Source organism: Ambystoma mexicanum, chromosome 4p (genome assembly GCF_040938575.1).
Source record: "Ambystoma mexicanum isolate Mex_15411 chromosome 4p, UKY_AmexF1_1, whole genome shotgun sequence".
NCBI lineage: Eukaryota > Metazoa > Chordata > Amphibia > Caudata > Ambystomatidae > Ambystoma > Ambystoma mexicanum.
In genome coordinates, this window is record NC_090927.1 from 1,199,100,796 (window position 1) to 1,199,127,060 (window position 26,265).

Genomic DNA, 26,265 nt, shown 5'->3' on the forward strand with positions numbered 1-26,265 from the left:
ATGAGATGCAAAGATCTAAAAGTATAAGGTGATGGCACTTCAACAAATACATCCTTCTAAGAGTGTGATTTTAATCCAGGGACTCATTTGGCACTATCTCTCAGGGAACGTGTATGCCTTCCCAGTTTTCCCTACGCAAGCAATTATAGCAGGCTGGGGCTTTGTGTGGATAAGCAGTGACCTACTCTGATTGCTGAGTGTGCAGTGAAGGGGTGCTGTGTATGTGTGCTTTCATAGGGGTTGTGTAAATGCAGTGCTGTTGCAGTATTGGTGGCAGCGTGTGCATGCACGCATCTGCTGGACTGAGATGTTTGTGTGGGTATCAAGTGTCATGAGCTGCCTCTGCAGTGCATTGATGCATTTTGCTGGAATCATACTTGGACACAGGATGGTAATAGTTGGCAAATGGTGACTGCTTAACAAAGCCCTATGCACTTTTAACTCTAAAATCAAAACTGCTGGCTGTGCCTGTGCTGGATTTTGTTTACCTTCTGTCCGGTGTCTGCTATAGCTTTCCTGATGTATCTCTGGCTCCATAGGTTTGTTCAGCCACCTGTATTTCTTGACATTAAAGAGGTCCAACGCTGTCGCCCTACTGCAGTGACGCCTCTCTTGGAGTGATGAGGCAGTCATTCCTGAGGGTTAAGACACTGATTTTCTCTTTGTGACATACTACATTGCTCATAATGTTACATAAACTCATAGGTTTTGGCCTTTCTGTATGCTTAATATCTCGGAATGCGCATAATATGGAACAGAAGATGCCAACCTAGACGTAGATGGGGATGCTTTGACTGTCATCTCACCACTTCAGATTAAAAAGATGGAGCAGGCATGCAAAAGAAAGAAGTTTCAGATTGACTCTATAAAGCCATTTACACAACTTTCTGTTGACATGTACATAAGTAGTTTCACTTTCCATAGTAGTAACCTCTTCTGATCCGTAATTTATGATGTGTTCATGCTCTACTAAATCGCAGCTCTGCTCATGTGCTCCTAAATCGGCCAGATGCAAGGATGCAAATAAGGAAACCATTTGGGAACTCGTTAAAAAAAAAAATGTACTAGAACATGCATCCCTGCTGGAGTGGATCGTTGGGCAGGTATGAGAAACAATAGGTGGTGAATGTAGTGACACATTCACCCAATCGGGGTGTGCCTGACCATGCCATGTTTGTCAGGCAAGGTCTGTCATATTGAAGGCTCAACAGGAATTAAACCGTGAACCGATCTACTGTTGTATACTTACACAAATCTGAAAGTGAGCACAAGGATTCTTTTGCCTTACTGCGAAAAACGAAAAGGGAAGTTAGAAATACAAAACAGACAAAAACAGGTGGAAATGGAGGGCAGAGGTGGAGAATTGAGGATTCACGTGGATCTAAGTCACAAAAATCAAAATCTTTACACCATTGCAAACAGCACTGATAGTGTTGCTGCCAAGGTAAACTTGTGAAACCCACTGGTGACTGCATACTGATTGTTGTATTATCATGAAAATACCCTTGTTTCCAATCAATTCTCTCCTCCCACAGATTCCTCATCTATGATATCCCTGTTAGGGAGAATTCTCTCTTTAGGCTGAATTTCCTAACCTAGTGAGTCCCCCAGCAGCTTTGCTGGATTTCTGGAGTTTGTTTTTTTTCCTCCTGCCAAGAGCGAGTCTTTTTCTCCCACTCTTGGACATGATTTATGGTATTCCTTTGACTGGTAATGTGTTTTATGGGCTATGGGGTCCTTTACTCCATAGGGTCTCATGTGGTTTTTTATGTGTGTGTTACACAGCACCCTCCGTGCAGTAACACAGGGGTGTCATAGTGACACCCCACCATAGACTCCATACCCTGGGACTGACTACTGTCTCCCAGGGCATGTAAAGTCACCATTGTCTTTACTAGTCCCAAATTATTAACAGAAACCAGTACAAACCATCATATTGTGGACGTACTGGTCGGGGCAATTCGATTGCCCCGGGGTCTGTTAATCGAGGGGGCACATCTCCGTCCCCCCTGATCGAGTTTTGGCTGGTGGCAGTGGAAACTACTTTTTATATTCGACCGCAAATATTTTCCCATGGGATTTTCCCATTGTTCGAGGCTACCAACTTTAATCATTTAATTCTCATAGCCTCGAACATACCGCCGGTTTATTTAATTAATATTAATTGTCCGGTTGGTATTTTTTGCCAAGACTCGATTCTAAAATGACGTTTGTGTTCTCTTCTGTGACTCCAACCCTAGTCGAGCCCTTTGTTCCACTTTTTGCCGGGCTTCTCCACAGAAGCCTCCAAAAGTGGTGCCACTCTGTCTGGGTACCACAGGGGGTGTGGGAGGGGGTTTAGGCACCCTGGACCGAGTTACCTTGGTAACTCAGGTCGCACTCTTGTGTGATTGGCCCAAGTGGTGAGTCGGCCGGCTCACCACTTAGCATGTTTGAGTGATAGCTAGGCTGAGTGAATGGGGGTTTTCTGCATAAAAGCAGGGCTTTGGGGACTGGAACTTCAGAAGTCGCCACAGGACCTGAAAATCCGACGACGGAGAAGCTGAGCCAACCTACCACGACGACACCACCGGTGGAGCCCTGCAGAACCGTCTCACCACTTCCCGACGACAGAGAAGATCTCCTGGCTGGAGAGGCTTCTTCCCCTGACTGGTGGGCACAACCAGTTTTCCTTTCTTTGTTCGCACCCCAGCCTGGTTTGTGGTCGAACTGCCCGTGCCAAGCACCCCGGCGGCCGGATAGCCACTCACCACTGAACCGCGAATCAACGGACCGCTCCTTGTACCTGAGAAACTCCCCGGCTGGTTTCTTCCCTGGCAGTGCAACGGGCCCCTGTCTTACTCCACGACGAGATCCTCTCTTCCCCCGGACGAAGCACCGACTTGCACCCGCTGCCAGGAACAACTGCCCCCGCTGGAGCGTTCTCACCACTTTAAGGTACCATGTCCGCCAGGCCTCCCTTTCTAAAGATTGCTACAAGGTAATAACTCCTTAACCTTCTGGACTGGGCTGGCCGCCTTGACCCTCTAACTGGTTCCCTTCTTTGGTCCAACTCCTTTTTGAACCCTTTCAAGACTTTTGTGCACTGCAACCGTGTGACCTTGGACACATTTCGTTTCGATCCTCTTAAAGCGGATCCAGCCTACTGACTCTGAATTCACGGTTTTACTTTGCCTCCTCTCTTGTTATGTTCTCGTAAAAGCTTTGGGATCTGTTTCACCTTGTTCTCTGCTTTTCTCTCCCTTTTTAAAACAAACTATTAGAGTGCCATCTACGTTAAGTGCTCACCGCTGTCTGAAAATAAGTGGGGCTTTACTTACGACTTGTCTAATATTCTTTTACGGGAGTGTATATCTTTTAGTGACCGTGTTTTTGAATTGCTTACTATTAGTGCCTGTGTGTTTTTCTAGATGTGGTTTTAAATAAATAATTATATCTCTTTTACACCAAGCTCTGGTCAGTGTTTACTTGTTCTATTGTGTGCTCTTGACCTATTGTGAATACTCTGTATACTGCCTAACTCTTCTTGAGGGAAGTCTGACTGCTCAGCCACAGCTACCAAGTGAATCTGTGTGGTACAGACTGCTACCAAGTGGGTTTACTGCCACACACCTGTAGTCCTAAATCTTTTGCACTGGTCCCAGAGGGAACTGCACAGGTTTCTGCCTAACAATCCCTTATCCCAGTGAAGCTGTTTTTTTGAAAGGTTCTGCCACCAGGTGCACAGCGCAGCTTCGTCCGACACCTCTACGCACCGCATACTACAAATGATGTTGAGGCCACAATATATAGCTGCACCGCAACCTCAGCTCCTCTTTTCCACACACTCTGTTCGCTAATTGGGAACATAGTAATCAAGCTTGCATTTTTTCTCTACACCATGCCTACTCTGCCTCATGCTTCAAGCCGTAAGCAGACTATGGCCGGCAGATGTCTGTCTTGGATCCGCTCCGGTTTTGTCTTTACTGCTTGGGTGCGGACCACAACACCCGGGACTGCAGGTCGTACCAGTCCATGCCCCCAAAGGCCCCCAGGGAAAGGGCAGCAAAACTCTTTATGTTCAACAACAAGGTGAAGAGTGGGGCTCTGTGGATTCATTCGAGGTCACACGGCTCGGAATGGCCCTCCGAAGAAAAAGAGGCCTGGCGCAAGGAAAATTATAAGAAGCAGCATTGGAAGACATCCTGCTCCCCTTGGGAGTCCTCGCACCGACATTACATTTCAAAAAAGAAAAGCCAGCGCTGCTCCTGAGCGGCTGGCGCATGTAACTTTTCCCCTCCAAACCTTCACCCCAGAGGAATAGGAAACCTTCAGCTTGAAGATGTTGGATATCTTTACCAAGGCTGGACAGTTGTAGTCTTGGCGACTTTGGTGCAGCTGATGGGTCCCACTGTCTGTTGCCATCGTCAGGGCACCTGCTGGGGACAGCTCCTGCATGCCTTGCAGACTCTGGCCTGGACCAGAGGACAACCGAGGTTCTTCTGCGCTGACAGGCCTCTCCTTCATGATCCACTCCAATGAACACGTTCATGTCCAAGATGTACAGCATCAATGACGAGGAGGGCAACCAGGTTCCCTTTGGACTAGAACCCTTTTTTATTTATTCATTGGGTTGGAGGGGTTCTATGGAGATGGTGAGGATGTGATTGGACTGCAGAGAACCTGAAGGTCGCCAGTGGCTTCAATACCTCCCAGAGACATTTTGCCAACTCCCACCCCAGTAAGACCTCAAGTTGCCTTCCAGCAATCAATGGCTAAGGTGGCCAGTACTCTGGGGTTATCAGCTACGTCCAGAATCCAAGGTTCAGTATGAACTATGCGGTCTATTGGACAATGCCCCCAAGAGATGCTCCTGCCCTTCAATGTGGCCCCTGTACTGAAGGTGCAGGAGAAAAATTCCTTTGTTCTGGCAGTGGACAGGGAACTGGTGAAGAAACTGTCCCACCCTGTCTGACCCAGTATTTCACTCCTCCCATGCTTCACCATAGTTTGTTGGTTCAGGCCACAACGGCTAGCCTGAAGGCTTCTACCTTCCCGTCCCTGCTACCAGAAAGGGAAAGTAAGAGGTTTGACACATGGGTTAAGGTTTTTCATCAGGCAGTCTTGCACTGCGTCCTGTGAATGCCTCTTAAACAATGACGAGATTCTCCTTTGGGGCGGCTTTAGCCAATGCGGTTGAATACATCCCAGAAGGAGATGAGGGGCTGTTTCCTGTCCTTGCTCACTGGTGGCAAGGAGGTGGCACGCCAAATGTTGCAATCGGGACTGGAAACTGCAGACTGTGGGCACAGATCCAATGCCACGAGCACTGTGGTCAGACGGTACTCTTGGATGAGGACTTCATGATTTGCGGTCTATGTTCAGGCCAATCTATTGGGCATCACCTTCGATAGCCGTAACCTTTTTGGAGCTAAGGCTGATGGCGCCCTCCAGAATGTCCAGTCGTAAAAGGCTATTGCTGAGTCCTTGGGACTTGCTGTGCAACAACCCTCCAAAAAGTAGTCTCGACGCAGGTGTTTTTGTCCCTCCCCAACCTATGCCCCAAGAGTCTGTGGTCAGTATGCAGCGGGAAGTATGCAAGACGGACACTTGTGATGAGGATGCAAGGGTCCCCGGAAGTGTGTCAATCCCTGTCCCTGCCGCGCCCCAAGGTGCTAAACCTCATAGGTGGCTGTGCCACTAAACGCCTGTGAGTGGTCGTGGGGGCGTTACCTGATCAAGATGATCGGACCACGTCCGACACTTACGCCTTATACGTCATCCAACATGGATATTGACTACCATTCCTTCAGCGCCCTCCGGATCATGGCCCTCAGGCCACCCCCTTGTTACTGGACCCCATCCTATTGGAGGAGGCCTGTCAGTTTCTGTCAAAAAACTGTCGAGGTGGTACTGCCGTCGGAACGAGGCAAGGAGTGGTGCTCTGCCTGCTTTCTGGTGCCGAAAGAGGGCGGGGCTTGTGTCCCATTTTTTTTTTTAATCTCCACCTCCTGCACTTGTTCCTGCGCAAGGACAAGTTAAGAATAGTTACTGTTAGGAAAGATTAGTCTTTACTGCACCTTTCCTTCCATTTATATGGACCCTCAAACATTTTGCTTTTATTTTTATTTCCGACCTGTTCTTTTTACATTGCAGTGAAGCATTAAGCTTCACTACTCTGGCTTTTGCTAATCTGTTATGGGGAAACTGACATGTCCTTCAGGCTGTCAGTCCTGGGAAGCATTGTTTCCCTTAGTCTTGTTACTTTTTTAGTACTTTTAGTAACTTGTTTTCACTTGTGTAAACTTTTTATCATTGTACAATGCATCTTTCAATGGGGTATGCTTTTGTTTTACCCTCTAGACCAACACTCAGAAGATTTTTGGTTACTCTAGGTTTGCTAAATGGACAAGCTAGTGGCAGCAGTGACTTTTTTTCCTTTTTATTTGGTGCATTTTGTTTTAGCCTTACCAAGTTTACCGCGGTTGGCTACAAACTGTGGCTAGTGGTCAAACATGACCATGCCACAAGATTTTCCGCTTGTCCTTTGGTCATCTTGTCTTTTGGCCTTCTTCCTTATATGGACTTCAAGTGCCCGGGGAAAACGTAGGCTTTTGACAGAGGGCTATGTGCGTTTGCTGCCAGGAACCGGGGTGGGACTGTCTGGTCCCAGTCCTCATACTGGTGCCCTTGTGTCTGTGTGGAATTAATGAGTTTTGCTGCCAGTGTTCTTGATTGGACCACTGCTGGGGGAGGGGGCGCTTTGGGGGTACAGCAGATCTGTCATTGGCTAGTGGGTGCTGCTGTGCTTACCTGGATTTTTGGATAAAAGTACCCCTGCACCCACTGTAGGGGGATCCTGGAAGAAACCGAAGGAGCCAAGACTCCTGTCCAGCTACTAGACTTGCGAGGAGACCGTGGACCTGTCCTAAAGAAGGCTTGGCGACCAACTTCTGCTGCTGCCCTGGTAGAGCCCTGTCCTGTAGAAGATCTCCAGCAGTCCTGCAAAAGAGCTGTGACCCTTGAAGTGAAGGAAACATCAATTCTCGACATCTGCTCAGAGTACTATGAAGAGCCTTTGAAAGTGCCCCAGGACCGCGTGGTGGCTGACCAGCTCTGAGTTTGGGCTATCGTGCTGTAGACATGGCCGTTCCGAGTTGAGGCCTGGAACTTGGGGGATCCTCATCTTGTCCAAAAAGACTTGCCTCTGTGAAATGGTGTGATCCTAGCGCCAAGGGGACCCGAGATAGGAGGGAAAGTCTGACTCCGGCAAGTGAGGCCCTTTGTGTCGCCGTGCATCGGTGGCCGTCATCAGAAATTGCTTACCTGCAGCTATTCATGTCCTGAGAGGAGGCCCTGCATTGAGTTTTGCTGCTTTCTTCCACTGAGTCCTTGCACCAGCATCAGCCACCAACCCGAGAGCTGCTCGAACCTGAAACCGCTGGGAATCGAGGCCTGAGACTGATGGTGGGAAAAACGACCTTAGACCTTCAACCAACCTGGCAAGTCTCATGACGAATCGGAGTACAGGGGGTGAGTTATAGCGACTTACCTGCCCCTGAACTCCCCTTTAAAAATTTGCTTACTTTAATAAAACGTTTTTAACACTTTTGCTTTGCTATCGCTTGTTCACACAAGCACTCTGAGTTGGGGACATGTTTGTTAGCTAGTGTAACTTGTCCCCTAACCATTGGAACTGTTCACTGGACCCCAGAGACCCTACCTTCATTTTTTCCAAATTCACAATCTGTGTGCAACTTTGCGTTACTTTTGGGCACAAGGCCCCAGACAATTTACGATTGGACTTCTGAAGTTAGGGTTGTTTCTCCGTGGACTTGTAGTCCTAATACTTATTTGTACCTTTCATTTCAGGGGTTTGATATGTATTTTACCCTGCACCATTAATTGTATATATGTATCTATTTTAAGTGTTGTGGGATATTACCTGTTTGTAGTCATTTTTCACTTTTATTTTGGCCATTAGTAAAGAAGTATTTGTATACATGTTGTCTAAGTGTGTTCCTTGACTGCTTTGCTGTGTGTGCGCGCTCATTGTGGACCCCTTACAAGTTCATCACCTCTTGAGTCTTAGCCTAGACCACTCGCCTTGCTACCTTGAACTGGTTTGGCTACAGCTCCCCATAGTTGATTTCATTTTATTAGATATACATCTAGCCGAGTAGGCATTGTATAACACAAGACAAACAACATTTACAAAAGAGCAATGGTGGTCACATACATAATCTTGATAAAAATACATATCACACACCTAAAATACATTATTGTAAACCTCTTAAAATAGCCACTATCTTTGTATAAAATACTACAAAAAAATATATTAAAATGATGTCATTGCCCCAGATTTCTTTCATATCAATTGCATTGTTAAAAGATTTAAAATATTTGATTCTGAGCTTAGTTAAACTTTCGCCTGACATGATGAAATGATGTAGAAACGCTTATTACTGCATAGACAACGTTTCCTATGTTCCCATGCAATTGCTAGTCTAGCACCTTGACTCTCCAATGCTTCCATCATATATTAAATTTCATCAGTAGGTATGTAATAAATGTTTCCAGCATGGGGTCTGGCATGGATTCACATGCTCATGAATATTCCCCTTCGTCAGGCTGGGAATCCTCGGTAAAGAAAAAATCAGTATCAGTTTCGTTTCTGATGTGTCTTTCTTAGTAGTAACCAATCACTGGACACTGGGTCATACTGCCCCCAGCCAATGACTGCCCTCTCCCTAAACGCCTCCCCCGGCAGCCATCCTCAGATTTTTACCGCACGTTCAAGTGTTGGGAGTCCTCGTGCTATAGCTCTCGAGCTTTTACTGCGTTTTTCGTGCTTTTGTCAGAGATTTTCTAATTTTTCGGTTAAATCGAGCCTCAAGCTCCACCGTTCTACTTCCTATCAACGGGGACCCGTTTCGGAATTTTCTACGCCCATCAAGGGTGAAGTTTCCGTCGAGTTACGCTTCTTGGGGGATTCCAGAAGATCTGAGGCCTACAATGGACATGGCCCAGGACAAGGGAAGCTCGACGCCCACATCCAAGCTGTTCAGGAACTGCCCTCGATGCAGGTTACAGAATGTTTTCAAGGGGGACGAGCATTCGAGATGTCTCTACTGCCTTCATGAGGACACAACGCACGTGGAGAAGGACTGTGCGTTCTGCAAGAACCTATCAGAATGAACCATGAGGGATCATCGTTCCAGCCTCGCCAGCTGGCTGGAGAAGGGCCCAGCAGGTGAGAAGAAGAAAAGGTCAGAGTGGTCTTCGAAGTCCTGTGAGGGCACCCTGGCCACCGGGGGGGCCCAACAGAAGGCTAAGCACCGCGAGTCTGCGGGCACCGGGAGCACCGAACGGTCGGGCTCTTCGGCTGCCAGGCAGGGCGCGCCTTCCCCGGCACCATCGACCATGAGCCAACACTCTGGTTCGGGGAAGAGGAAATCCGAGAACCCGGGTAAGCTTCTGGAAAAGCCCCGGTCGATCTCGAAGGATTCGGCCGAGGGGGAGCGAGGTGGTGACGCTCCCCCAAGGTGAAGGCCTCAAGCATGCCAAAGGCCTTGATTCACCCGGCTAAGGCCTCTATCGAGGGAGTCGCGGCGGCCCTGGCGAATCCTGGGGAGGCTACACCACTGGAGGCGATCTCGGGGCCCAGAGTTTCCCTGCCACCACGGAGGGAATCCTCTTTCCAGCCCATCGGCAAGACCCCCGTGAAGACCCCGGTGGAAAAAGAGGGTGGGGTGGTGGCCATCACGGACACGGATTCAGCCTCTGAGGAGGAGCTGGTGGAAACCGTGAAGAACCTCAACGAGAGGTTCGAGGAGGTACGATCCCACAGGAGGGATCCCAAAGAGGTGGTCAAAGAAAGCCACGATGGTGCCGACGAGGCCCCAGTGGAGGAGCAGCCATCCCTCCCGTCGCAGCCATTGCCCGAGCCTCAGGACAACTCTGCGGACATTCTGATGGCAATCCAAACCTTATGCACGGAGATAAGGACGAGATTACCGCGGCGGACAATCCAGAACCGGGCCCGTCGGGAAGCCCTCCGAACAAGCGGAGGAGAGTTCATCCCTCCCCGCCCTTCATGCCCCCACGACCCGTGGAGCCCTCATCCCCCTCACCGGACCCCAGGGATGACATGCCAACGGATACGACGACGGGGACGGATGGCGGTGGTGATGACGGGACGGACCTTCCATCACCACTCCTTTGGGCTTCCCCGCCTGACAAAATTGGCTCCTTTCACGCCATGATCGCCAGGGCATCCGAGCTCTTCCAGCTCTGCCCCGAGGAACAGAAGGAAAGGAGGGTTTCCTCTATCAACGGCGAGAGGCCAAGAGAAAGACGGTCCTCGCGGTACCGTTGCTCGACGATATCTGGGACGAGGGACTTGCGATCCTGAAGAACCCGTCCACGACGCCTGCCAAGAGGGACAGGTACGAGAAGAAGTACCGGGGTCCCCGACGCCGCCCCTTTGTGCCTCAGGGCTCAACCTACGCCGGATTCAGTCGTCTCAGCGGCGGCCAAGATGAAGGTGGCGGGGGCGACAGCCTCAACTTCTACTTCCCCCACCTGACGGCGAGGGTAAGAAATTGGACGCCATGGGGCGATGGGTGATCTCGTCGGCGGCGACGACGACAATTAAGACGGCCAACACCTTAGCGATTGTGGCCCGTTACGACGGGAGCTATGGTACAAGATAGCCCCCCCTACTGGACTTCCAACCAGAGGACAAGAGGGCGGAGGCCCTTGAGATTCTACAAGAAGGTGAGGTGGCATCGGACCACGCCATAACGGTGGCAACGGACATTGCCGTCACCGGGTTTCGCCAGTTAGGCAACAGTGTATGCCTTCGACGACAAGGCTGGCTCAAGGCGACAGACTTCCGTCAGGACATGCAGACCAGGGTTTTGGACATGCCGTTCAATGGCAACAACCTGTTTGGGAAAACAGTGGATGAGTCGCTACAGGCCATCAAGGCCGACAAAGAGACGGCCCGAGCCCTGGGAGTCCTTCAGCAACGACGGCCCTTTCGGAGCGCCGGAGGCAGACTTGGGGCCTCCAAGGGATTAGGCAGTGGCTCCACTAAGTACCGCCAGGCGGGCCCGCTCCTCGTCCCAGGAGGCTTACAGAGGTCGCGGCAATCAGGGAGGATCTCAGCGTCGTCGGCAAGGCTGCCTCAAAGCAAGATTGAACCGGCCGTAGCATCGGGCCCCAACGAAGCACCCCAGTGGGAGAGGCCGGCTGGCGAAGTTCGTCAGCATGTGGGAGTCCATCTCCACTGAACATTGGGTGCTGGATGCCCTGGCCCACGTGCACACTCTCGAATTCCGAAAGTGTCCCTGCATTCCTCCCGTGGCCAGGAAGGAAAATCACGTCCCTCAACTGCTGTTGGAGGTAAAGGCGATGCTCAGGAAAGGTGCCATTGAGCTCGTCCCCAAGAGGCTCCGGGGTATACTCGAGATACTTCCTCGTCAGAAAGAAGACAGGCGGACCTACGTCTGTTGAACAAATACATCAAGGCACAGAAGTTCAGGATGGTCACTCTCCAGCACATGCTGGGACAGCTGGAGGAGGGCTACTTCCTATCGTCGTTGGACTTGGAGGATGCTTACTTCCACATCCCCATCCTAAAAGGACACCGAAGTTTCCTCCGATTCGTAGTCCAAGGACACCACTACCAATTCAGAGCTCTGCCATTCGGACTGAAGTCAGCACCCAGGGTGTTCACCAAGTGCCTAGCACCAGTGGCGGCGCGGCTGTGCTTGCAGGGGATCCACGTCTACCCCTACCTGGACGACTGGCTCATCTGTGCAAGGACAAGAGAACTCGCCTTCGAGCACACGGCGAAGACCGTCCGCTTACTCACGGAGCTAGGTTTCTCCAACTACCTGAAATCCCATTTGGTTCCGTCGCAGGTGTCACTGTTTCTGGGAGCGAAGCTCGATATAGTGAAAAGATTGGCGTCTCCGTCGGAGGAAAGGACGAAGGCCATCTTAGGCAAGGTACAGCGCCTGCTAGCCACGGACGTGGCCAGGGTGAGATCCATCAAGTCCCTCCTCGGAATGATGTCCTCATACATCTATCTAGTGCGCCTGTGCAGGCTACGGATGCGTCCTCTACAGGAGTTTGACGCCCGCTAGATGCAAGCGGCGGGCAGCTTCGAAGACAAGATCCCGCTCAACGAGGTTTTCCGTCAGGCAATTCAGTGGTGGGGCACCCGCGCACACCTCACGGCGGGCACGGACTTCCAGACCCCGGCACATCAGGAGACGGTGACGACGGACGCCTCCCTGGAGGGATGGGGTGCGCACACCGGAGATCTCCACGCAAGAGGCCTTTGGCTCCCGGAGGAGAGGTCCCTTTACATCAACATCTTGGAGCTCTGCGCCGTGTTCTGGGCACTCAAGGCGTTACTCCCGTCCCTCAAGGGCAAGGTCGTGAGGATCTTCACCGACGACACCACCACGATGTTCTACATCCGGAAGCAGGGAGGCACCAGATCCCCAGCCCTATCCAAGGAGGCCATGGATCTGTGGCACTGGGCCGTCACCCAGGGGATGCTTCTGGTTCCCTTCCATCTGGCAGGAATAAAAAACACCATCGCCGACTCACTCAGCAGGGGGCTGCGCTCATGCCATGAGTGCGAACTATGCCAGGATCAAATGGATCGGCTCTTCCAACGATGGGGCAAACCCCAGATCGACCTGTTTGCGACAGCGACGAACTCCAAGTGCCAGAGGTTCGCCAGCAGGTTTCCCCAGCCGAGGAGCATGGGCGATGCTTTCTCGTTCCCAGGACAGCCTGTTTCTGTATGCGTTTCCTCCGTTGCCGCTGCTGCTTTGACTCATCAGCCAGCTCAAGAGGTCCCAGTGCAGGATGATACTCGTCGCACCGGCGTGGCCGAGACAGATCTGGTTCCCGGACCTTCTGGACCTCTCAACGTCCCCACCAGTCAAGCTGCCGACGGACACAGATCTTCTCTCCAGAGAGGGAGGTGCCATTTTTCATCACAACCCGGAGTCGCTGAACTTGCGGGCCTGGCTTCTGCAGCACTAGAGTTTGGAGGGTACGATATCCCGGCTGACTGCAGAGAGGTTCTTGCAAAGGCCAGGGCGTCCTCAACTCTCAAGTGCTAGGGACATAAGTAGAAGAGGTTCTCTGTCTGGTGCCGTGCACAGAAGATCAACCCTCTACGGATTACGGCACCTCAAGTGCTACCATACCTACTGTCGCTGGCCAAAGCTGGTCTAGCTCATGCTTCCATCAAGATACTTCTGGCAGCAATCTCCCGATACACCAGAACTGCAGGACAGCCGTCCTTGTGGTCTCATCAACTGGTGAAGGAATTTATGAAGGGACTGTTCCGATCGTTCCCGCCGGTGAAGGCTCCAGCTCCGGCGTGGGAGCTCAACGTGGTGCTGACCAGGCTCATGGGGCTGCCATTCAAGCCTTTGCATTCGGCTCTGTTGAAGTTCCTGTCGTGGAAGACAGCGTTCCTTGTGGCCATCACCTTCGCACGACGCGTGGGAGAGATTCAGGCCCTATCCTGCAAGCCTCCATACTTGACTTTTCACGGTGCGAGGGTGGTGCTGAGGACGCACTCCTCTTTCATGCCCAAGGTGCCGTCAGTCTTCCATCTTAACGAGCCCTTGGTGTTGCCAGTTTTCTTTCCGTCGCCTTTGTCGCCGGCCGAGAGGACTTTGCACTTGCTGGATGTAGCTAGAGCGCCGAAGTCCTACGTGGAACGAACAAAGAGTTTTCGGAAGACATCACAGCTGCTTGTGAACTTTGGACCTGTGAACCAAGGGAAGGCTCTCTCGAAGGCTTCCTTTTCCAGATGGCTCTCCGGCTGCATCATGCACTGTCATCGGTTGGCCAACCGACCGTTGCCCGGCCGTCCGAGAGCCCATTCGACCAGAGCGATCACTGCTACTACGGCGTTCTTGTCTGGTGTGCACCTGCTGGACATCTGCAGGGCTGCTATGTGGCGGTCGACGCACACCTTCACGAGATTCTACTGCGTCGACTGGGATTCCGGGGAGGAGTCCAGAGTCAGCCAAGGAGTGCTGTGCAACCTGTTCGCCTGAAGGTGGGCCTGGTGAGGAGGTAGGAGTTGCTTAATGTTGAGTTTATGTAATGCTTAATGTTGAGCCTTTTGCCACCTCCCGTGGTTGTGCATGTGTGTACTTCTCTGTATTCTTATATTCATGAGCAGGTGAATCCATGCCAGACCCCATGCTGGAGAAGGAACAAGTTACTTACCTGTAACTGTTGTTATCCAGCATGGGTCTGGCATGGATTCACATGCAAACCCTCCCTCCTTCCCCTCTGCGGCTCTTCACTTGGTCATACTGCCACTTTATGTGCTACCAAATCTGAGGATGGCTGCCGGGGGAGGGGCTTAGGGAGAGGGCAGTCATTGGCCTGGGGCAGTATGACCCAGAGACCAGTGATTGGTTACTATTAAGAAAGACAGATCAGAAACGAAACTGATACTGATAGTGATTTTTTCTTTACCGAGGATTCCCAGCCTGACAGGGAATATTCATGAGCATGTGAATCCATGCCAGACCCATGCTGGAGAACAACAGTCACAGGTAAGTAACTTGTTCCGTACTAACACTTGGATATGCTAGTATATACATGGGAGGCTTAATTCTAGTAGATATTTCTTCGATGCACGTCCCACTATTTGCTTTCGATGCAATGGTGATTATAATTTGTTCATGTCCTAAGTCATACAGTCTCATTTTTAGCCATCTTTTCAATACCATTGTGGTTGTTTTTCCTGCACCACTCCCCATTGCCCACTATGTAATCTTTGCAAGGTGCCCATAATACCAATTAATACATTGCCTTCAAGGCTTGCAAACGCTTCCACATATGGGACTATGATCGTGTCAGTTTGCAATGTGCACACCTTTTCATAGGACATTACGCATTGACATATATATGTATACCATATTCTTTTAATATCAAACTCTAGGTATAGATATTCCATACTTATGCATTGTGTTAAACGCAATAGTTTCCTTAATAGTTTAGCTTCGAATACCACTAATTGTTTTTCAAATGTATGTCCCCATAACATACAATAACATATCCCTGACTTTTGCCATATAAATAGTTATTACTGCAGAGACAGAGTAGCCATTGTTTCTCCCAATATACATACGTAAGGAATTTGTTGTTACAAGACATCGATTTTTCAATGTAGACCATTGTGTTGCCCAGTTTAACTTCTCATCAATGATCCCGAGGTACTTATAGGAAGTGACTTGTTCGACTTTCTTTGAGTCCAACTTCCATGCATATTTCCTCGGTCTAGATTTTTGGTAAAATACCATAATCTTACTTCTATCAATATTGATAGACAACACGTTAACAATGGAATATGCGACTAGAGTCGAGCATACGCTGGAGACCTACCGGGGTATAATTTAATATTAGCAGGTCATCTGCGTATGCAAGCCAACCAATAGTCGCACCATTGATTTTTACTGGGTTTGCTTCAGGTATATTGAAAGCTATTTTCATATCTGACAAATAGAAGTTGAATAAAATAGCAGCAACCATGCATCCTTGCTTTACCCCACAAGTTGCCATGAAATGAGAAAGTCTTCCAGCTGCGTTCAATCTTATACGTACAGAGGTTTCTGTGTGGAGTAACATCAACCTTCTTAGTAAACCTTGTGGAATCCCCCAAGAATTCAGTTTCTGCCATAGTCTGTTACATAGGATGGTATCAAAAGCGGCAGAGAAATCGATATACGCACGATATACGTCTAAATTCCGCTAATCCCATGAATGCTCTACTGCAGTTGTTAGCATCAATAGATTATGACTAGTACTAGATTTGTCCCTAAATCCTATTTGAGTCAATGGTAAGATTTTTGTCTCTGCAATCCATGCGTTTAATTCACAAAGCAATACCCTGGTAAAAATCTTAGGAGACATCAAGCATCACTAACATTCGGAAATTTTCCGGCTTGTCCCACGGCCCTTTCTTACGTAATGTTAAGATGTGGCTCGTTTTCCATGAGGGAGGGATGACCCCTAGTTTGCCAATTTGTTTGAATTATAGCAATAGCGAGGCACCCCATAGATGAGGTTGTTTTTTTTATCAGAGTTGCAAACAAAAAGGTTTTCAATGATTGTAATAATATCTACTTCAGTGGCCTTACAATCCCAGAATACATTCGGAATAGGAAGAATATTGTCAGACAGTTCTAACTTTCCCAAAGTCTAATTTATGTCTTTTCCCCACATTTCTTCAATAATGCAATTAATTGACAAGTCACGTTCTTTGTTCTTGCTAAACAAATGCCATATACCTTGATTGATGTTAGATAATGCCAACATCGCTATTTTTTTTTCCATTGTATAATCTCACATTCTCCAGCATGGGGTCTGGCATGGATTCACATGCTCATGAATATTCCCCGTCGTCAGGCTGGGAATCCTCGGTAAAGAAAAAACCAGTATCAGTTTCGTTTCTGATCTGTCTTTCGTAGTAATAACCAATCACTGGTCTCTGCGTCATACTGACCACAGCCAATGACTGCCCTCTACCTAAGCACCGCCTCTGGCAGCCATCTTCAGATTTTTACCGCACGTTCATGTGTTGGGATCCTCGTGCTATTGCTCTCGAGCGTTAGTGCTATTTTTCGCGCTTTTTCACAAAAAACTTCAATTCTTTCGGTCAAAAGAGCCTCAAGCTCCACCGATCCTACATCCGATCAACGGGGACCCGTGTCGGATTCGTCTGTGCCCCTCAAGGGTGAAGATTTCGTCGAGCTACACTTCGGAGGACTCCAGAAGCTTCTCAGGCCCGGTCTCGGAGATGGCCCAGGAGAAGGGAAGCTCGACGCCCGGAAAGCTGTTCAGGGTCTGCCCTGGATGCCAGCTGCAGAACGTCTTTAAGGAAGACGAACACTCTTTCTGCCTTTACTGCCTTCATGAGGACAAAACGCACGTGGAGAAGGACTGTGCGTTTTGCGGCAACATGTCGGAACGGACCATGAAGGACCGTCATCAACGTCTCGCCAACTGGCTTTAGGGTAAGAGCCCGTCTGGCGAGAAGAAGAAGAAATCCGAGCGGTCTTCTAAGACCTTTGAGGGCGCCCCGGCGACAGGGGCCCAACATAAGGCCAAGCACCGCGAGTCCGCTGGCACCGGGAGCGCCGAACGGTCGGGCTCTACGGGCGCCAGGCAGGGCGCACCCTCCCCGGCACCATCAACCACGAGCCAACGCTCTGGGTCGGGTAAGAGGAAGGCCGAGCACCCGGCGAAGCTCCTGGAGAGGCCCCGGTCGAGCTCTAAGGCAGAGGAGGAGCGTGGCAGTGCCCCCTCCCTCAAGGATAAGGCGGTGAGCGCACCTAAGGTGGTGAAGGCCTTGATCCATCCGACCAAGCCCTCTATCGAAACGGTCGCGGCGGCCCTGGCTCAGCCTGTGGAGGCTGCGCCAGTGGTGGCGACCTCAGGGCCCAGAATCTCCCTGCCTCCTCGGAGGGAGTCTTCTTTTGTGCCCATCGATAGGACCCCCGTGAAACCCTCCGTGGGGAAGAAGAAGGGGGGGCAGGGCGTCGTCGTAGATTCGGCCTCAACCTCAGAAGAGGAGCTGATCGAGGTCTTAAGCCACGGCCTAGGCGTGGAACAAGGCCAGCCCGTCGGAATGGACCCCGACGCGGGTGACGACGACGACATCGTCGAGGATACCGACGGGGCCCCTGCTCGCCCGTCGGATTCCCCTCTGCCAGCGCCGCGAGACAACTCGGCGGCCATTTTGTTGGCCATACAGTCCTTATGCACCGAGATAAGGACGAGGCTACCGTTACCGACGGAGGAACCTCTCCCGTCGGGGGATCCAGAACCGGGACCTTCTGGTGTTCCCCCTACCAAGAAAAGAAGGATCCATCCTCCACCTCCTTTTCAACCGTCGCGCCCCGTCCAGCCCTCCTCCCCGTCCACCCGAGGGGATGATACGGGGACTGACACGGCAGCGACGGGTACGGACGACGAGGCATACGACGAGGATTTTCCGTCGTCGCCCCCCACCAGGGCTTCTCCGCCCGACGAGATCGGATCTTTCCACTCCATGATCTCCAGGGCTTCCGAGCTTTTCCAACTCTGCCCTGAGGAGAAGAAAAAGGAAGGCTTCCTTTATCAGCGGCGCGAGGCCAAGAGGAAGACGGTCCTCGCAGTGCCTCTGTTGGACGACATTTGGGATGAGGGCCTTTCCCTCCTCAAGAACCCTTCCACTACGCCAGCTAGAAGAGACCGGTACGAGAAAAAGTACCGGGTCCCGGACACGGCCCCCCTATGCCTCCGGGCGCAGCCTACCCCGGACTCCGTCGTCTCCGCGGCAGCCAGGAAGAAAGCGGGGGGGGGGTGCGGCCTCCACATCGACTTCCCCGCCGGACGGCGAGGGAAAGAAATTGGATGCTATGGGACGTAGAGTCATCTCGTCGGCAGCGACGACGATTAAAGCGGCCAACGCCTTGGCTATCGTGGCCCGCTACGACAGGGAGCTCTGGTACAAGATAGCTCCCCTGCTGGATTTTCTGCCGGACGACAAGAGGGCGGAGGCCCTTGAGATCCTCCAGGAAGGTGAAGTGGCTTCGGACCACGCCATCACCGTGGCGACGGACATCGCCGACACTGGGTTCCGCCAGCTGGGCAACGGCGTTTGCCTTCGACGTCGTGGATGGCTCAAAGCTACGGACTTTCGGCAGGACGTCCAGACCAGAGTCCTGGACATGCCCTTCGACGGGAACAACCTGTTTGGGAAGACAGTGGACGATTCCCTTCAGGCCATCAAGGCGGATACTGAGACGGCCCGGGCCCTTGGAGTCCTGCAGCAACGACGGACGCCCTTTCGGAGCGGCGGAGGCAAGGGCGCCTCTAAAGGTTCCGGCGGCGGTTTCACTTCCTACCGTCAAGCGGCCCGCTCGTCGTCGCAAGAGGCCTACAGAGGACGAGGCAAGTCTAGCGGACCCCGCCGTCGTCGCCAAGGAGGTCAAGGCGGCAAGGCCGCGTCCAAGCAGGATTGAACCGGCCGTGGGGTCGGGCCCCCACCGAAGCACCCCGGTGGGAGGCCGGCTGGCGGGCTTCGTCAGCGTGTGGGAGTCCATCTCCACCGACCGTTGGGTGCTGGACGCCCTGGCCCGGGGCCACGCGCTCGAGTTTCAAAGAAGGTGCCCGCGCGTCCCCCCCGTGGCCAGGAAAGAACTTCACGTCCCTCAACTTCTCCGGGAGGTAAAGGCGATGCTCAGAAAGGGCGCCATCGAACTCGTCCCGAAGAGGCTTCGGGGCTCCGGAGTCTACTCGCGATACTTCCTCGTGAAGAAGAAGACGGGAGGATGGCGCCCCATCCTGGACCTGCGACGGCTGAACAAGTTCATCAAGGCGCAGAAGTTCCGGATGGTCACCCTCCAGCACGTCCTGGGTCAACTGGAGGAAGGAGACTTCCTATCGTCGTTGGATTTGGAGGATGCCTACTTCCACATTCCCATCCTAAAGGGGCACCGAAAATTCCTCAGGTTCGTGGTCCAAGGGCGTCATTACCAGTTCAAAGCCCTTCCCTTCGGACTACGGTCGGCACCCAGGGTATTCACCAAGTGCCTCGCACCGGTGGCGGCGCAGCTGCGCCGCGAGGGGATTCACGTCTACCCCTACCTGGACGACTGGCTCATCCGCGCCAAGACGAAGGAGCTCGCCGTGGTCCACACGGCAAGGACCGTCCAACTCCTCACGGACCTGGGATTCTCCGTGAACTACGCCAAATCCCACCTGGTGCCCGCGCAAGTCGCACTGTTTCTGGGAGCGAGGCTCGACACAGTGTCCCTTCTGGCCTCCCCGTCGGAGGAGAGGACCAGGACCATCTTGGGCAAGGTGCAACGGATGTTGGTGGCCGACGCGGCCAAAGTGAGATCCATCAAGTCCCTCCTCGGGATGATGTCTTCCTGCATCTACCTCATTCCCATGTGCAGGCTCCGGATGCGCCCGTTGCAAGAATTCCTGGATGCGCGCTGGATCCAGACGACGGGCAGCTTCGAGGAAAGGATCAAGCTCGACGAGAGTTTCCGACGAGCGATACGGTGGTGGGGCACCCGCGCGCATCTGACGGCGGGCATGGACTTCCAGACCCCAGCCCACCAGGAGACTGTGACCACGGATGCCTCCCTGGAAGGGTGGGGAGCGCACACCGAAAATCTGCACGCGAGGGGACTCTGGCTCCCGACGGAGAAGTCCCTGCATATCAACGTCCTGGAGCTCCGTGCAGTGTTTTGGGCCCTCAGGTCCTTCCTTCCGTCCCTCAAGGGCAAGGTGGTGAGGATCTTCACCGACAACACCACCACCATGTTTTACATCAGGAAACAGGGCGGAACCAGGTCCCCAGCGCTGTCCAAGGAGGCGCAGGACCTGTGGCATTGGGCCGTCGCCCAAGGGATTTTTCTGGTGCCGTTTCATCTGGCAGGGATAAAAAACACCATCGCCGACTCACTCAGCAGGGAGCTGCGCTCGTGCCACGAGTGGGAACTACGGCAGGATCTGGTGGATCGCCTCTTCCGACGGTGGGGCACACCCCAGATCGACCTGTTCGCGACGGCGACGAACACCAAGTGCCGGAGGTTCGCCAGCAGGTTTCCCCAGACGAGGAGCATGGGCGATGCTTTCTCGTTCCCCTGGGAGGGCCTGTTCCTCTACGCGTTCCCTCCCTTGCCTCTGCTAATCCGGCTCGTCAACCAGCTCAAGAGGTCACGGTGCAGGATGATCCTCGTCGCACCTGCGTGGCCGAGGCAGATATGGTTCCCGGACCTTCTGGACTTGTCAGCGTCCCCGCCGATCAAGCTGCCGGCGGACGCGGATCTACTCTCCAGGGAAGGAGGCGCCATCCTCCACCACGACCCGAAGTAGCTGAACTTGCAGGCCTGGCTCCTGCAGCGCTAGAGTTTGGAGGATACGACATACCGGCCGATTGCAGAGAGGTTCTTGCAAAGGCCAGGGCGTCCTCGACTCTTAAATGCTACGGACACAAATGGAAGAGGTTCTCTGTCTGGTGCCACGCACAGAAGATTAACCCTCTACGGATTACGGCTCCCCAAGTACTGCCGTACCTGCTGACGCTGGCCAAAGCTGGTTTGGCACACGCGTCCATCAAGATTCATCTTGCTGCGATCTCCCGATACACCAGAACCACGGGGCGGACGTCCTTGTGGTCTCATCGTCTGGTGAAAGAGTTCATGAAGGGACTGTTCAGATCGTTCCCGCCGGTGAAGGCTCCGGCCCCGGCGTGGGAGCTCAACGTGGTGCTGACCAAGCTCATGGGACCTCCGTTCGAGCCTCTGCACTCGGCCCCGTTGAAGTTTCTATCGTGGAAAACAGCTTTTCTTGTGGCCATCACCTCCGCACGACGAGTGGGAGAGATCCAGGCCCTTTCCTGCAAGGCCCCGTACTTGACTTTCCACGACACGAGGGTAGTGCTCAGGACGCACCCCTCCTTCATGCCCAAGGTACCGTCGGACTTCCATCTCAACGAACCCTTGGTGTTACCTGTGTTCTTCCCGTCGCCTTCGTCGCCGGCTGAGAGGACTTTGCACTCGCTGGATGTAGCTAGAGCGCTGAAGTTCTACGTGGACCGCACGAAGGGGTTTCGGAAGACGTCACAACTCTTTGTGAACTTTGGACCTGTCAATCAGGGGAAGGCTCTCTCGAAGGCTTCCATCTCCAGATGGCTCTCCGGCTGTATCATGTACTGTCACCGGTTGGCAAACCGACCGCTGCCTGGCCGTCCGAGAGCCCATTCCACCAGAGCGATCGCAGCTACCACGGCGTTCCTATCTGGTGTGCCCCTGCTGGACATATGCAGGGCTGCTACGTGGAGGTCGACGCACACCTTCACGAAATTCTACTGCGTCGACCGGGATTCCAGGGAGGAGTCCAGGGTCGGCCAAGCAGTGCTGCGCAACCTGTTCGCCTGAGGTGAGCCTGGTGAGGAGGTAAGATGCTTAATGTTGAGTTGATGTGATGCTTAATGTTGAGCCTTTGCCACCTCCCGTGGTTGTGCATGTGTGTACTGCTATGTATTCTTTATTCATGAGCATGTGAATCCATGCCAGACCCCATGCTGGAGAAGGAACAAGTTACTTACCTGTAACTGTTGTTCTCCAGCATGGGTCTGGCATGGATTCACATGCGAACCCTCCCGCCTACCCCTCTGCGGCTCTTCACTTGGTCATACTGCCACTTCACGTGCTTCCAAATCTGAAGATGGCTGCCAGAGGCGGTGCTTAGGTAGAGGGCAGTCATTGGCTGTGGTCAGTATGACGCAGAGACCAGTGATTGGTTATTACTACGAAAGACAGATCAGAAACGAAACTGATACTGGTTTTTTCTTTACCGAGGATTCCCAGCCTGACGACGGGGAATATTCATGAGCATGTGAATCCATGCCAGACCCATGCTGGAGAACAACAGTTACAGGTAAGTAACTTGTTCCTTCCCTTTTAGCCACTGTTTATAATTCTTTTTAAGATTTTTAATGTGCCATGCAACAGCCTGCGCTGTTAATGACATATCATTTCTACTTAACACACTCCGAATTCCAATACGAAGTTCTTTTTAGTATCTTTAATCATCTTATCGTTACCATGTACCATGAGGTAACACTGTTTGAGCGTTCACCTACAGATTTATAGGTTCTTGTCTCAGCTACTTGTTTTTGAATATCCCGCATAAGCTGACAGAAATGAGACATTATTAGAGTCTGTGTTCTTTCCCAACACTCCCTCTTTTATAAACGCGGGTAGTAAGCTGGCAACTGCTTGGTGAGCATTCTCAAGGTTGCGCTGATGCCATATAATACGATTTTTGCCATCATTGATATGAACCATCCCATTACCATCATGGTCGAGCCCTTATCCCATTGGCCAGGCAGAACAAAAGAGAGGCATAAGGGTAGATAATCGCTGTCCTCTCTCTCAACAATGCCCATATCGCTTATGTATTCAAGTCCCATATGGTTTACAAAGATATAATCAAGGGTAGCTGCAGATCTGCCCTCAATTCTGGTGAATGCCATTGAAGCGTCACCTGGAGTATGACCATTTAATTTAACCAAATTATGAACATTCAGCATGTGAGACCATTTCCTCCCTTGCCTATTATGAAACATTTTACACATTCCAGATCTTTGCCAACTACCCAACCATTCTTCATTTGAGCAAAGATCTCCAATTTTTGCGTTCAGGTCTCCCATAAGCCATATTGGGTGACGATGATTGTATATTTTTAGCACAGTATCAACGGTATTCATTTACTAATGTCATAACCATGTTAGGTGGGGGGGGGGTCATATACATTAATAGCTATTATTACTTTGGTTAGCCATGTTAGTTTGGTAACCAGTACATACTGGGTCGACAAAGGAAATTTCACAATCGGCCATGGTGGTTGGACAGATACCAACAGGTCCTCCTTTGGTCTACCAAGAGGACCCTTATTTGCTACCTGATGTACAGTACTTCTGTCATCCAGCTGGACCTCAGATGTTAACCAAGTTTCTTGGAGTGCTACAATTTTAAACAATGCCAGATATGAAACAAGACCCTCCACTTCAAACAGTTGTGAGTGCCCTCTAGTATTCCATGAATACAACAATTGCAGAGGATTTTGTCATTGGCGAGTCTCAGCAAAATGTGACTTAAAGGTCAAAGGAAGCCATTGCCAATAACCTTCTGTGATATCATTTCTGTCTCCCTTCACCATGTTTGGCAGCAGGGAACATTTACTATTAGCAGTACGCTGTTTCTCATATTTATATTGTTTATAAGGACTACAGGATTGGCACTTCCCTGTATAGATATATCTTTACGGGGCTTCACAACTGGAATCTTCACTTTTTGAGCAGCATATCCCAAGCGCAACAGGTCTGCTTCATAACCCATGGTATAGTTCAGCCTTGCCTCAGCTTCAAAACATATATTGGTAATGGATTGGTTAGTGAGTTCTAACTGGTCGACCAACCTTATGTTATTGGATGTGATTACCCTAAGGGGCACAATGGATTTAAATAAACACAGAACTGCCGCCCGTTTTAATGAAGAAGAGGGCTTGTCCTTGTGTACTTGGGTAATTTGCAAGGCAGACATTGTGCCGTTATTAACATCCCCGCGTACACTATAAATACGACCACCTGCATTGGGATTTTTCATCACCCATGCATCTGGTATGGTCATTTGTGTCGATGCTCCCGGAGGACCATTGTTTAGAGCAGACCCTGCAATACTTTGTGGTTTCTGTACTAAATTGGTTATATTTGCGGGAGGTGGTATGGTATCCACCAGCACATGGGCAATTTCATTTTCCACAACAGTTTTTCGATCAGGAGGTGCCCCAACCAGGGGGTTCTTACCCACATGTCCCAGGTCATCATCTACTAAATATTCAGAAGCGGATTCCTTCGTCATAAAGTCTGTCACCTTAATAGGAACTGCAGTTACCCCATCATTAGTTGGTTTTTTTTCTTTTTACAGTTCTATTATTTACCTGAATGCATGGTGGTTTCCTTTTTACCGGAATTACCTTTTTTTTCTACTCTTCCTCTCACACTCATGTCCCTGCTTTTCATGCTAGCTTCTTCGGTAGGTTTTACATGTACTGGGCCACGCTTGCTATCGCATACATCACAACGTGGCTCTCTCATTTTCAAATGAATTAATGATGATTGCACATCAATTTTGGTTTCTAGATGGGCACATTTCTCAAGCAACATAGCAGATTTTCTAAAGCATTAAACATATCGTCTGAGTTCATGCTGATATCAACATCTTTTTCACAAGAGCCTTCGCCATAATCAGTTACCACATTCCTAGATGATATAACAGAGACAGACTTTCCAAGTTGCTAATTTGATTTAAAACTGAATACAGATGGTATCATAATTTTATAATGCTCATTACTCTTAGGAACTGACTCTGCTTTAGCAGCCAAGGTGGCATCAGGCCCAGACGGCAGAACCAACTTATTTGGTGGAGTATAGTACATAGGAGTCGCTACTCTCTCAGAGAGGGACATTTCAGGATAATTTTCCATATACTCAATGTCGAACTCTTCCAGCTCAGAGTTAGATATATCAATCACACTTTTTCTGGAATGCAGGCAGCAGAGGCAGCAGCGTAATCCTGTAACTCCTGCCCCCCCTCCTGCTACTGATAATATTGGATTATGAACACCAAAAAAAAGATTGAAGTTGCTGAAAACCCTATGCCAAAGAAATCAAAGCCTACATCAGAGATGGGTGAAGTACCTAGCACTCAGGACATTTATTCTTTGTTGCTCAAAATGGCTCAGGATTTGGGAAAAGTGGTCCAAGATGTGGGGGATGTCAAAACTTCAATGGATGACTTGTCTAAGAGGGTTTCTCAATTGGATAGCAGGATTACTGTCTTAGAAAATGCATCTGCATCTATCTCCTCAGAAATCACTGGGAGCTTCAGAGCCTACAATAGCTTAAGAGAGGAAATTCAAAAAGGTAAAGAAAAAGGACTGGAATTGGACTCGAGAATCAGAAATAAAAAATCTACGGCTGGTTGGAGTGGAAAAAAAATCCTAATGAAGATTTGTTACAGCTGGTGCTAGATGTTATGAAATTTTGTTACGGCTGTGACCAAATACTACCAGGAGATGTGGACAACCTATACAGAGTGGGGAAGACTGCTGGGCCAAAGGCAAGACAAATTCTAATTACCCTGATGAACACTAGGAGGGGTGTCCAGGACACTGGAATATTTAGAATGTTATATCTAGTGTACAGTATTTATCTGTTGTTGCTGACTTACTTCTATTTCAGAGGGGGAGGGGTTTTGTTCACATCTTGTGGTTGCCTTTTAAAATTTTCTGGTTTGGTAGAGGTTCCTTTTTTTGATCATTTTGGCTTTGATAGTGGGTCAGAGAAAATGACTAGTGATTTACGTGTGCTTTCGTGGAATGTAAATGGACTAAATAATTCAAAGAAAAGGCTGACGATCATGTGTCACATGAGAGAGTTGAAGTGCGACATTTGTTTTATTCAGGAGACTCATCTGCTTAAAGATGAAGTTAGTAATCTTATAAAAGGTTGGGTTGGAAGAGCCTATGGCTCCTGTTTTTCCACTTGATCGAGAGGGCTGGCAATTTTGGTTAGGAGGAATTCTCCTTTTAAGATTGTATGAGAAATTTCGGATGGTGAGGGCAGGATGGTGGCGTTGCTGGTTAACATTCAAGGTTGTT

At 50.6% G+C, this 26,265-nt stretch overlaps 1 protein-coding gene across 4 annotated transcripts in view; it reads left to right on the forward strand.

Annotated features, from left to right (window-relative positions):
* Positions 1–26,265, forward strand: part of BUB1 (BUB1 mitotic checkpoint serine/threonine kinase) — a 1,594,853-nt gene that overhangs the window by 1,197,651 nt on the left and 370,937 nt on the right. The window lies entirely within an intron of this gene.